This window comes from Acinonyx jubatus, chromosome C1 (assembly GCF_027475565.1).
Source record: "Acinonyx jubatus isolate Ajub_Pintada_27869175 chromosome C1, VMU_Ajub_asm_v1.0, whole genome shotgun sequence".
Classification (NCBI taxonomy): domain Eukaryota; kingdom Metazoa; phylum Chordata; class Mammalia; order Carnivora; family Felidae; genus Acinonyx; species Acinonyx jubatus.
The window spans coordinates 75,868,495-75,879,403 of NC_069381.1; positions in this window are offsets into that span (position 1 = coordinate 75,868,495).

Genomic DNA, 10,909 nt, shown 5'->3' on the forward strand with positions numbered 1-10,909 from the left:
CATCAAGGACCCAGATTTTTTTCTAAATTTGTCTTCAGCCATCTCAGCATGTTGACTTCTCCTAATTTTATGTCTTTCCTTCATGGTGGCAATATGGCCATATACTTCCATGGCCACGTGCAGATAATATTTAGCATCAGAGAAAGGGGACATTTCTCTGTTGTATCCTTTTAAGCCTTGATGAACACCTTCCCAAAAGTCCTTTTGAGTTTACCTCAAGCCTCTTCCAGAGTAATGTCCCAGGCCTACCTCCAAATAATCACTGGCAAGAGGAACATGATTGGATGATTGGATTACCATGATTGGATTATTAAACTAGTCTCTATCCACCCACTGGGAATAGAGAAGGGAAAAGCTTCCCCTAAAGGATATCAAACCTGAAAATAAATTACCAGGAAAAAAAGTAAGTTTCTCTTAACAAGGAAGAGACACATAAACTTAGAAAAACTATTTTGATGACCTTCCCTCTTAGAATCTAGCCACCATGTGAGAAGTTGAAATAGTCTGAGGACATCATACTAAAGGAAGGCTGAACTTGGAGAAATACTGAGGCATTAGAGAAATGAACGAGACTCTTTTGACCTTCCAGGTCTGTTCAAATGGATGTACCCAAGTCAATAATCCAAGACAAAGGAACAGAACTGCTCAACCAAGCCCTGCCCAAACTCTTGACCCAAAGAATCTTCAGATAGAATTGTGGTAATTTTAAGCCTCTAAGATTTAGAGTAGTTTGTTACATAGCAATAGATAACTAGAACACCCCATAAAATGTCTTGAACAGAGACACAATTCAAATGTAAAGGTACTAATAGGTTGAAATTAAAAGATGAAAAAGGATAGGGGCACCTGGGTGGCTCAGTTGGTTAAACGTCCGACTTCAGCTCAGGTCATGATCTCACAGTTGGTAGGTTCAAGCCCTGCATTGGGCTCTGTGCTGACTGCTCAGAGCCTGGAGCCTACTTCAGATTCTGTATCTCCCTCTCTCTCTCTCTCTGCCCCTCCCCTGCTCATGCTCTGTCTCTCCCTCTCTCTCTGAAAAATGAATAAACATTAAAAAAATTTTTTTAAAAAGATGAAAAAGAATATACCATGAAAACAGTAAGCATATGAAAACTGGAATTACTACATTAATATCAGACCAAAATAGACTTTAAGACAAGGAGTGTTGTCAGAGATAATGAGTAATAATTTAAAATAATAAAATGGCCAATTAATCAGAAAGACATTGCAATTATGTGTGTATGTATCTAAATCAGTTTCAAAATACATTAAGCAAAAACTACAAAAATAAGGAGAGAAATGGATAATCCAGAATTATAATTAAAGATTTTAGTGCCTCCCAACAACTAAACCCCCGGGTCAGTAAGAATATAGAAAAACATAAACATAATTGACATTTATAGAATGCTCTACCAGACAACTGCAGAATACACATTATTTTCAAGGGCACATAAAAGGTTCACCAAGATAGACCATATGCTAGGCCATAAAATATGTCTCAATAAATTTGAATAGACTGCAATCATACAAAATATGTTTTCTGACCACAAAAGAATGAAATTAGAAATCAATGACAATGGAAGAGATTTCAAAAGCCCTCAAATGTTTGGAAGTTAATACACTTCTACTAACCCATGGCCAAAGAAAAAAAAATCATAAGGAAATTTAGAAAATATTTTGAACTGAATGATAATGAAAGCAAAGGTTTAAAATCAATTACCTAAGTTTCTCCATTAAGAAACTGGAAAAAAGGGAGCCTGAGTGGCTCAATCGTTGAGTGTCCCACTCTTGATTTTGGCTCAGGTCATGATCCCAGGGTGGTGGCATCAAGCCCTGCATCAGGCTCCACACTGAGCATGAAGCCTGCTTAAGATTCTCTCTCTCTCTCTGTCTCTCTCTCTCTCTGTCTCTCTCTCAAAAAAAAAAAATAAAAGAAACTGGGAACAGATGAGCAAAATAAACCCAGGGTAAGTAGTTTTATTTAGGAAATACTAAAGAAAATAATGACAAAAGCAGAAATCCACAAAGGAAAATAAAATAGAGAAAATTAACAAAGTCAACATTTGGCTCTTTGAGAAAATTAATAAAATTGATGGGGCGCCTGGGTGGCGCAGTCGGTTAAGCGTCCGACTTCAGCCAGGTCACGATCTCGCGGTCCGTGAGTTCGAGCCCCGCGTCGGGCTCTGGGCTGATGGCTCAGAGCCTGGAGCCTGTTTCCGATTCTGTGTCTCCCTCTCTCTCTGCCCCTCCCCCGTTCATGCTCTGTCTCTCTCTGTCCCAAAAATAAATAAACGTTAAAAAAAAAAAGTTTAAAAAAAAATAAAAAAATAAAATTGATAAAACTCTAGTTAAGCTGATCAAGAAAAAAAGAAAACACAAATTTAAGATATCAGGAATGAAAGAGGGGATATTACCACAGATCCTATAACTATCAAAAGGATAGTAAGGGAATATTATGAATAACCATCAAGACTTTATATTCAACAACATAAGTGAAATGGACAAATTTCCTTAAAAAAACTTACCAAATTTGATGTGTAATAAAATAGAAAATTTGAATAAACCTGTATCTATTCAAGAAGTTGAACTCATTATTACCACAACAAAAACAATAACAAAACTCCAGGTCTGTTGGTGTCACTGATGAATTCCATCACATCTTAAAAGTAATAAGTAATCTTAAAATAGAGGAGAAAACATTTCCAAATTCCTTTTATGAGACCAATATAACTGATGCCAAAACCTTAAAAGACATTAGAGATAAAATTGCAAACTAGATACATACCCCTTATGAGCATAGATGCAAAACTCATTAACAAAACATTAACAAATTAAATCCAGGAATATATACAAAGGATGCATACCCTCACCAAGCAAAATTTATCCCAGGAATTTGAAGTTAGCCTGTCACTTGAAAATCAATGTAATTCAGCACATTAAAATGAGAAAATTTAAACATTTGGATATATACAGAAAAAGCATTTGATGAAATTTAACCCACATTCTTACTAAAAATTTTCTGCAAACTAAGCAACTATAATATTGTGATATAAGAAATAAATGTTTTTGTTTTTACCCATGGTTCTTGGCACAGAACCTGTGCAACACTTGTAGTTTCCTAAATGATAAGAGCTACAAGGGCATCTTTTGTTATACTTAGTTTTTGACCACGTTCTTGAAATAGCTCCAAAGCATAAAGGTAAAGTGAGTATATTTTGTTATTTGTAACAAGCTACTTTCAACCACATCTGAGTTTATGTTAACGAGGTGATTTTTGAAAGGTCCTTACATAACCACAGGATGAGGGTTGGTTGCTAGGAAACCATGTGATTAGAGGGCTGGAACTTTCAGTCCCCTACACCTCCCCTACTGCCCCCCCCCCCCACCTCCAGGGAGGGAAGAGGGTCTGGAGATTAAATCATTCACCAATGGCCAATGATTCAATCAACCATGCCTACATAATGAAGTCTTTATAAAAATTCTGAAGTATGGGGGATGGGCAGAGGGAGTTGGAATAGGTGTGTGTGTGTGTGTGTGTGTGTGTGTGTGTGTGTAGGAGGACTGGACACCCATACAGAATTCACCAGGTTGGTAAACACATGGAGATGCTGAGAGGGTGGTGCACCCAGAGAGAGCATGGAAGCGTTACACCTCTTCCTCCATACCTTTCCTTATGCATATCTTCCATCTGTATTCCTGAGCTGCTCCTTTTATAATAAACTGCTAATCTAGTGAGGGAACTTTTCCTGAGTTCTGTGAGCCATTTTAGTGAATGATCAAACCTGAGGAGAGGGTTGAGGGAAGTTCCAATTCATAGCTGGTCAGTCAGATGCACAGATGATAACCTGTACTTGACAATCTGAAGTAGGGGCAGAGAGTAAGTAGTGTCAGAAGTGAGTTAAGTTATAGGACTCCCAGCTGGTATCTGATGAATCAGAGATTGTTCTCCCCTTTGTCTTCTCCTTGTGCCCCTTCTCTCCCCTTTTCAGGTCACTTTATGTGAAGGCCCCACCACCTCCACTGAATACCTCACTCCAAAGTAAGTAGAGAACTCCTGCTGTAGCAATACTGGGCCCTTCTTTCCCCTAAAAAGGAGATACTGTTTTCTGAGAATAACTTCTATCTTTGAGAACACCAGTCAGCACTCTATACAATTCAGGGGTGAAAAAACTGAAAAATTACGAACACTTCAGAAGTCATTCAGATTGAATATGCCCTTAACAGCATAGATTTTTTTCTCAGCAGGCCTTAAGCCTAACCTTATTCTCAGTCTCCATGGAAAGTCTGGCCTTCACAGTTTTTCTATTTGTTACAATAAAAGGCAAAGATTTCTCTAATATTTCCAACCTACAGGTTTCTGAGACCCACAGTCCTTGAAGGTTTCTTTTGTTTTGTTTTTTAAAAGTATTGGCTAATGGGGCATGCGTGATTGGCTCAGTTGGTGGAGCATGTGACTCTTGATCTCAGGGTTGTGGGTTTGAGCCCCATGTTGGGTGCAGAGATTACATAAAAGTAAAAAAATATGTAAAAAAATTTTTAGAAGGTAATTTTTGTATTTTGATTGTTCAGAATTCTATTTTGTTTAAATTTTTATAACAGGCATCTCTCTTATTTAAAAACAAAAAAAATGAATAAAAACTTAATAGAAAAAAAGATAAATGGTCAAAGGAAATGAGCAATTTTTCAACGAAAACATGCAAATCGCCATTTACCAAAAATGTTAAATGTATATTTTAACTAATTTTATTTTTATTATTTTTTCCATATTTATTTAAAAATTTTTAAAAAATAAGTTCAAAACAAAAAGCCTGGGCTGTTGACCAAAACTTTGGGGGGGGTGAGGGGCTGAGAGACAGAAGGAAGTCACTCTATTGCAAACAGTTTTTTTTAGTTATGCATAAGTTGCAAACATCTTTGTTTACAAAAAGCAGTTTCTGGTCAATTTATGACCTTTCTGTTTGAAAGTACCAGCCCAACTCTATGTGGCACAGGAGTCCTTTGTCTCTCATCAATGAGCCATTATGTTCATTTGGCAACTTTCAACAAGATTCCCACATCACTGTTAAACACCTATTCTTTCTTGCAGCTTTTCAAGGTGGTAAAATTGTTTGAGGTTCATAAGAATGTGTTAGAGGCATGCCTGCATTCACAGGTCAGCAAATTGAATTAGCATGAACTTGAGCCCCATGCAGATATTGGGCAAACCTAATAAACATTTCCTTCATGAAGGAAAAAAAAAATCATTATTTTCACATTATTTACTATTTGCTTTGTGAAATACCTCCCCAAATAATTGCCAAAATGTTTTTAAACCCAGAGAGAAGCCTTGGAATTTTAAATAAAGTGGTCAAGGAAGGCCTTGCAGAAAAGGTGACATTTGAGTAAACACTTGAAGTGAGAAAGAGAGCCATGTGGGGATGCTGGAAGCATTCAGAACAAAAGGAACAGCAGTGTACAGGCCTGAGATAGGAATGTAACAGATGTGTTCAAAAACCAATGAAGTGGCCAGAATGGCTGGAGTGGAAAAGGATGCAGACAGATGTTGGGGATGGAAGATAGAGGCAGATCACAAAAGGGTTATTGTAAATTAGTTTCCCTTGGCATTTGCTTAAAGATTGGAAGCTACTGGAGGATTTTAAGCAGAAAAATAGTGTGGTATGACTTGTGTTTTAATAGCATTACCTGAATGCTATGTTGAGAATAGGCAGAAAGAGGGCAAGAATAGGGAAAAGTTAGAAGCCCATTCCAATAAACTAGGTGAAAAATAATGGTGGTTTTGATCAGGATAGAAATAGTTAAGAAAGGGCTAGATTCTGGATGAATTTTTTTCCTTTTTTTTGAGAGGGAATTTATATACAATGAAATATATCCATGCAGGTGTGCATTTCTATATATTTTGACCAATTTCTGTAATTACCACAAATGATACAGAAATTTCATCATCCAAAAAAAGTTCCCTAGTGACCCTTTGAAATCAAAATATGCCACCTGACCTCAGGCAACCACCAATCTGCCTTCTTTTACTGTACATTAGATATGTCTTTTCCATAGCTTCATATGCATTAGAACTACATCTTATTTCCTTTTTTGTCTGGCTTTTTTTTTCATTCAGCTTGTTTTTGAAGTTTACTTGTGTTTATGCATGTATCACTAGTCCATTCTTTTTTATTGCTGATTAGTATCCCATTGTTTGAATAAACCAGTTTATTCAATACTGTCAATAGCCATTTGTGTTATTTTCATCTGTAGTTTATAATGCATAAAACTGCTATACATACTTACATACAAGCCTTTGTGTGGATATATGTTTTTATTTCTCTTGAATAAATACCCAGGGATGTGATTGTCATTATAAGTATGTCATGGGTCATGGTAAGCATATATCCAGTTTTATAAGAAACGGCCAAAATATTTTCCAGAGTGATTGTATCATTTTACATTCTCACCAACAATGTGTGAGAGTTTTGGTTGCTCCACATCTTGGCCAACATTTATTGCCAGTCTTTAATTTTAGTCATTCTGATGGATATGTAGGAGGCATGGTTTGGAAACATTTGCCCAACAAATTCTTTGACACTCCTCCCATCAGAAGGTGGAGTCTTATTCCCGTCTCCTTGAATGAGGGCTGGATTTAGTGACTCCCTTTTCATGTCTTATATTGTAATTTATTTATTGAAATATAGTTCATATACATAAAATTCACCATTTTGAAGTATACAATTTAGTGGATCTTAGTATATTCATAGTAATTCCAGAACATTTCTATCATATCAAAAAGAACCTCCATACCTATTAGCGGTCACTCCCATTTCCCCTTCTTCCTTCTGCACACCCCACCCCTCAATTCCCTGGCATCATACAATATTTGGCCTTTTGTGTCTGGTTTCTTTCACTTAGCATAATGTTTTCAAGATACGTCCACATTTCAGCATGTGTTAGTATTTCGTTTGTTCTTATGGGTATCATTTCATTGTACAGATACACCACCTTTTGTTTTTCCATTCAATTGATGGATATTTGGGTTGCTTCTTTTTGGTTTTTATGAATAAAGCTCCTATGAAAATTAATGTGCACATTTTCGTGTGAACATGTTTTCACTTCCACATTTTTGAGGGACTGCCCAACTGTTTTCCAAAGTGGCTGTACCATTTTATAATCCCACCAGACATATACAAATGTTCCAATTTCTCTACATCTTTACCAACACATTTTATTGTCTTTTATTACAGCTATCTTAGTGGGTGTAAAGTGGTATCTCATTGTGGTTTTGGTATGCATTTCCAGACTGATGATGTTGAGCATCTTTTCATGTACTAATTGGCCATTTGTAAATCTTCTTTGGGGAAATGTCTATTCAAATTCTTTGCCTGTTTCTAAATTGGGCTCTTTATTATTGAAGTGTAAGGGATCTTTATATATTCTAGATACTAGATCCTCTGATATATATGACTTGCAACTATTTTCTCCCATTCTGTAGGTTGTCTTTTCACTTTCTTGATAGTGTCTTTTGATGCAAAAGCTTTTAATTGATTGAAGTCTAATTTATGTTTTTTTCTTTCCTTGCTTATGTGTCACCTAATCCAAGTTCACAAAGATTTACACCTATGTTTCCAAGATTTTTTTAAATGTTTACTTATTTTTGAGAGAGACAGAGACACAGAGAGACAGAGTGAGCACGTGCAAGAGCAGGAAAGGGACAGAGACCAGGAATCCGAATGCAGCGCTGAGCTGTCAGCACAGCTGAAACCACAAACTGAGATCATGACCTTAGCAGAAGTCCGATGCTCAACCAACTGAGCCACCCAGGCACCCTTTTCTAAGATTTTTTAAGTTTTAGCTCTGATAAAATTTAGGTTGTTGATCCATTTTGAATTAATTTTTCTATATGAGGTGAAGCAGTGGTCCACATTCATTCTTTTACATGAGGATAGATAATTGTCCAACCACCATTTGTTGAAAAAACTATTCTTATCCCATTGAGTGGTCTTGGCATGCATGTCAAGGGTGTAAGGTTTTCCAAATGTATAAGATCATGCCATCTGCAAATAGAGATCATTTTACTTCTTTTATTCCCCAATATGAATGCCTTTAATTTCTTTTTCTTCACTAATTGTTCTGGCTAAAATCTCCAGTATAATGTTGAATAGAAGTTTTGAGAACAAGCAAACATCTTTGTTTCTGATCTTAAGGGCAAAACTATCAGACTTTCACTATTAAGTATGATGTTAGCTGTAGATATTTTATAGATGTCTTTTATTAGGTTGAGGAAGTTCTCTTATATTACTTGTTTGTTGAGTGTTTTTATCATTAAAGGATGTTATTTTTTTCAGCTTCATTAAGGTATAATCATCACATAAAAATTGTATGTATTCAAAGTATACAACTAGATGTCTTGAGGTAGATACACACTGTAAAATAATCACAATCAAAACAATTAGCAAATTATCATCCTATCTAGTTGCCATTTGTGTGTGTGTGTGCGTGTGTGTGTGTGGTGAGAACATTTAAGATTTACTCTATTAACCAATTTCGGATACACAGTACAGCGTTTTTGACTGCAGTCACCATATTGTACATTAGAATTTATTCATCTTACATAACTGAAACTTTGTACCAACATCTCCCCATTTCCCCCCACTCCTCCCACCATTCTACCTTCTGGCAACCATGCTTCTATTCTCTGCTTCTATGAGCTCAACAGTTTTATATTTCACATAGAAGAGTGAGACCATGCTGTATTTGTCTTTCTGTGTCTGGCTTATTTCACTTGGCATAATGTCCTCCAGTTTCATCTATGTTTTTGCAAATGGCAGGGTTTCTTTCTTTCTTCTTTTCTTTTTTTAAGACTTTGTTCTTTTTTAAAGTTTATTTTGAGAGAGAGAATGCACAAATTGGGGAGGGGCAGACAGGGGGTAGGGAGGGAGGGAGAGAATAGGGCAATGTGGAGACTGATGCAGGGTTTGAACTCACAAACTATAAGATCATAACCTGAGCCAAAATCAAGAGTTGCACCCTTAACTGGCTGAGCCCTCTAGGCACCCACCCGCCCCTTTTTAAGACTGAATAATATTCCAGTGTGTGTGTGTGTGCGCGCGTGTGTGACTATCCAGTTAGTTGAGAGACACATTTCCATTATCTTGGCTATTGTGAATGATGTGGCAATAAACATGGAAGTGCAGATATCTTTGAGATACCGATTTCATTTTCTTTGGATATATACCCAGAATATGGGTTGCCATATCATATGGTTTTTTAATTTTTAAAGGAACCTTCATACTGTTTTTCATAATGGCTATACTAACTTACATTCCCACCAACAGGATACAAGGATTCCCTTTTCTCTACATCCTTGCCAACATTGTTACCTCGTCTTTTTGATAATAGCCATTCTAATCTCATTAGAGATTAGTGGTTTTGATTTGCATTTCCAGCTGGTTAGGGATGTTGAGCACCTTTTCAAGTACCTTTGGGCCATTTATGTTTGTATGTTTTTGTTTGAGAGATGCCTATTCTGGTCATTTGCCCATTTTTAAAAATAATTTTGTTTTGTTTTTTGTTTCCCATGGAGGCGTAGTTCCTTACTGAACCCTTACTAAACCTTTATCAGATAAATGATTTGCAAATATTTTTTCCCATTTTATAGGCTGCGTTTTCACTCTGTTGACTGTTTCCTTTGCTCTGTAGCATTTTAGTTAGATGCAATCCCACTTGGCTACAAAACACCAAAAACACTGGCAACAAAAGCAAAAATACGTAAGTGGGAAGGTCTCTTCAATAAATGGTGTTCGAAAAACAATATCCGTATGTAGAAGAATGGAATCGGACATCTCACACCACATACAAAAATCAACTCAAAATGGATTAAAGACTTAAATGTAAGGCCTGAAGCTATAAAACTACTGGAAGATAACATAGGTAAAATGCAAGAAGCACCTTCCTTTCCTGGGAACATAGTGCTTACTTGGCACCCTTGTTGAAGACTAGTTGACCATAAACATGTGGATTTATTTCTGGGCTCTCTATTCTCTTCCAGTGGCCTATATGTCTGTTTTTGTGCCAATACCAAACTGTTTTGATTACCATTGCTTTGTAATATATATTGAAATCAGGGGGTATGATAGCTCCAGCTTTGTAATTCTTGCTTTTTCTGTATCCAGTGAGATGATGTGGGTTTTGTCTTTCATTCTGTTTATGTTTTGTATCATATTTTCTTATTTGTTAAGTTGAGCCATCCTCATATCCCAAAGATAAATCTCACTTGATCATGGTGAATGATCTTTTGATGTGCTATTGAATTCAGTTTGCTAGATTTTGTTGGGTATTTTTGCATCTATATTCATTAGAGATATTGACCTAAAGTTTTCTTTTCTTGCAGTGTTTTTGTCTGACTTTGGTATCACTGTGATGCTGCCTTAATAAAATGAGTTTGGAAGTGTTCCCTCTTCTTTTTGTAAGAGTTTAAGAAGAATTGGTTTTTGTTGAATGTTTGTTAGAATTCCTCTTGAAGCCATCTTGGTTTTCTTTTATTGTAGGTTTTTGATTACTGTTTCAGTCTCCATGTTTGTTATTGGTCTATTCAGGCTGTTTTTTCTTGATCAAGGCTTGTTAGGTTGTATGTTTCTAAGAATTTATCCATTTCTTCTAGGATATCCAACTTATGGACATATAATTGTATGTAATAGTCTCTTTTTACTGTGGAGACATCCACTGTGATTTCATTTCTGGTTTTACTTGAGTTTCCTCTTTTTCTTAGTCTAGCTGAGGGTTAATTTTTTTCCATCCCTTCACTTTCAGCTTATGAGTGTCCTAATGTTAAGTTTCTTGTAAACAACATATAGTTGGATCTAGGTTTTTGTTTGTTTTTAATCCATTCAGCCACTGTCTTTTGGTTGGGAAATTTAATCCATTC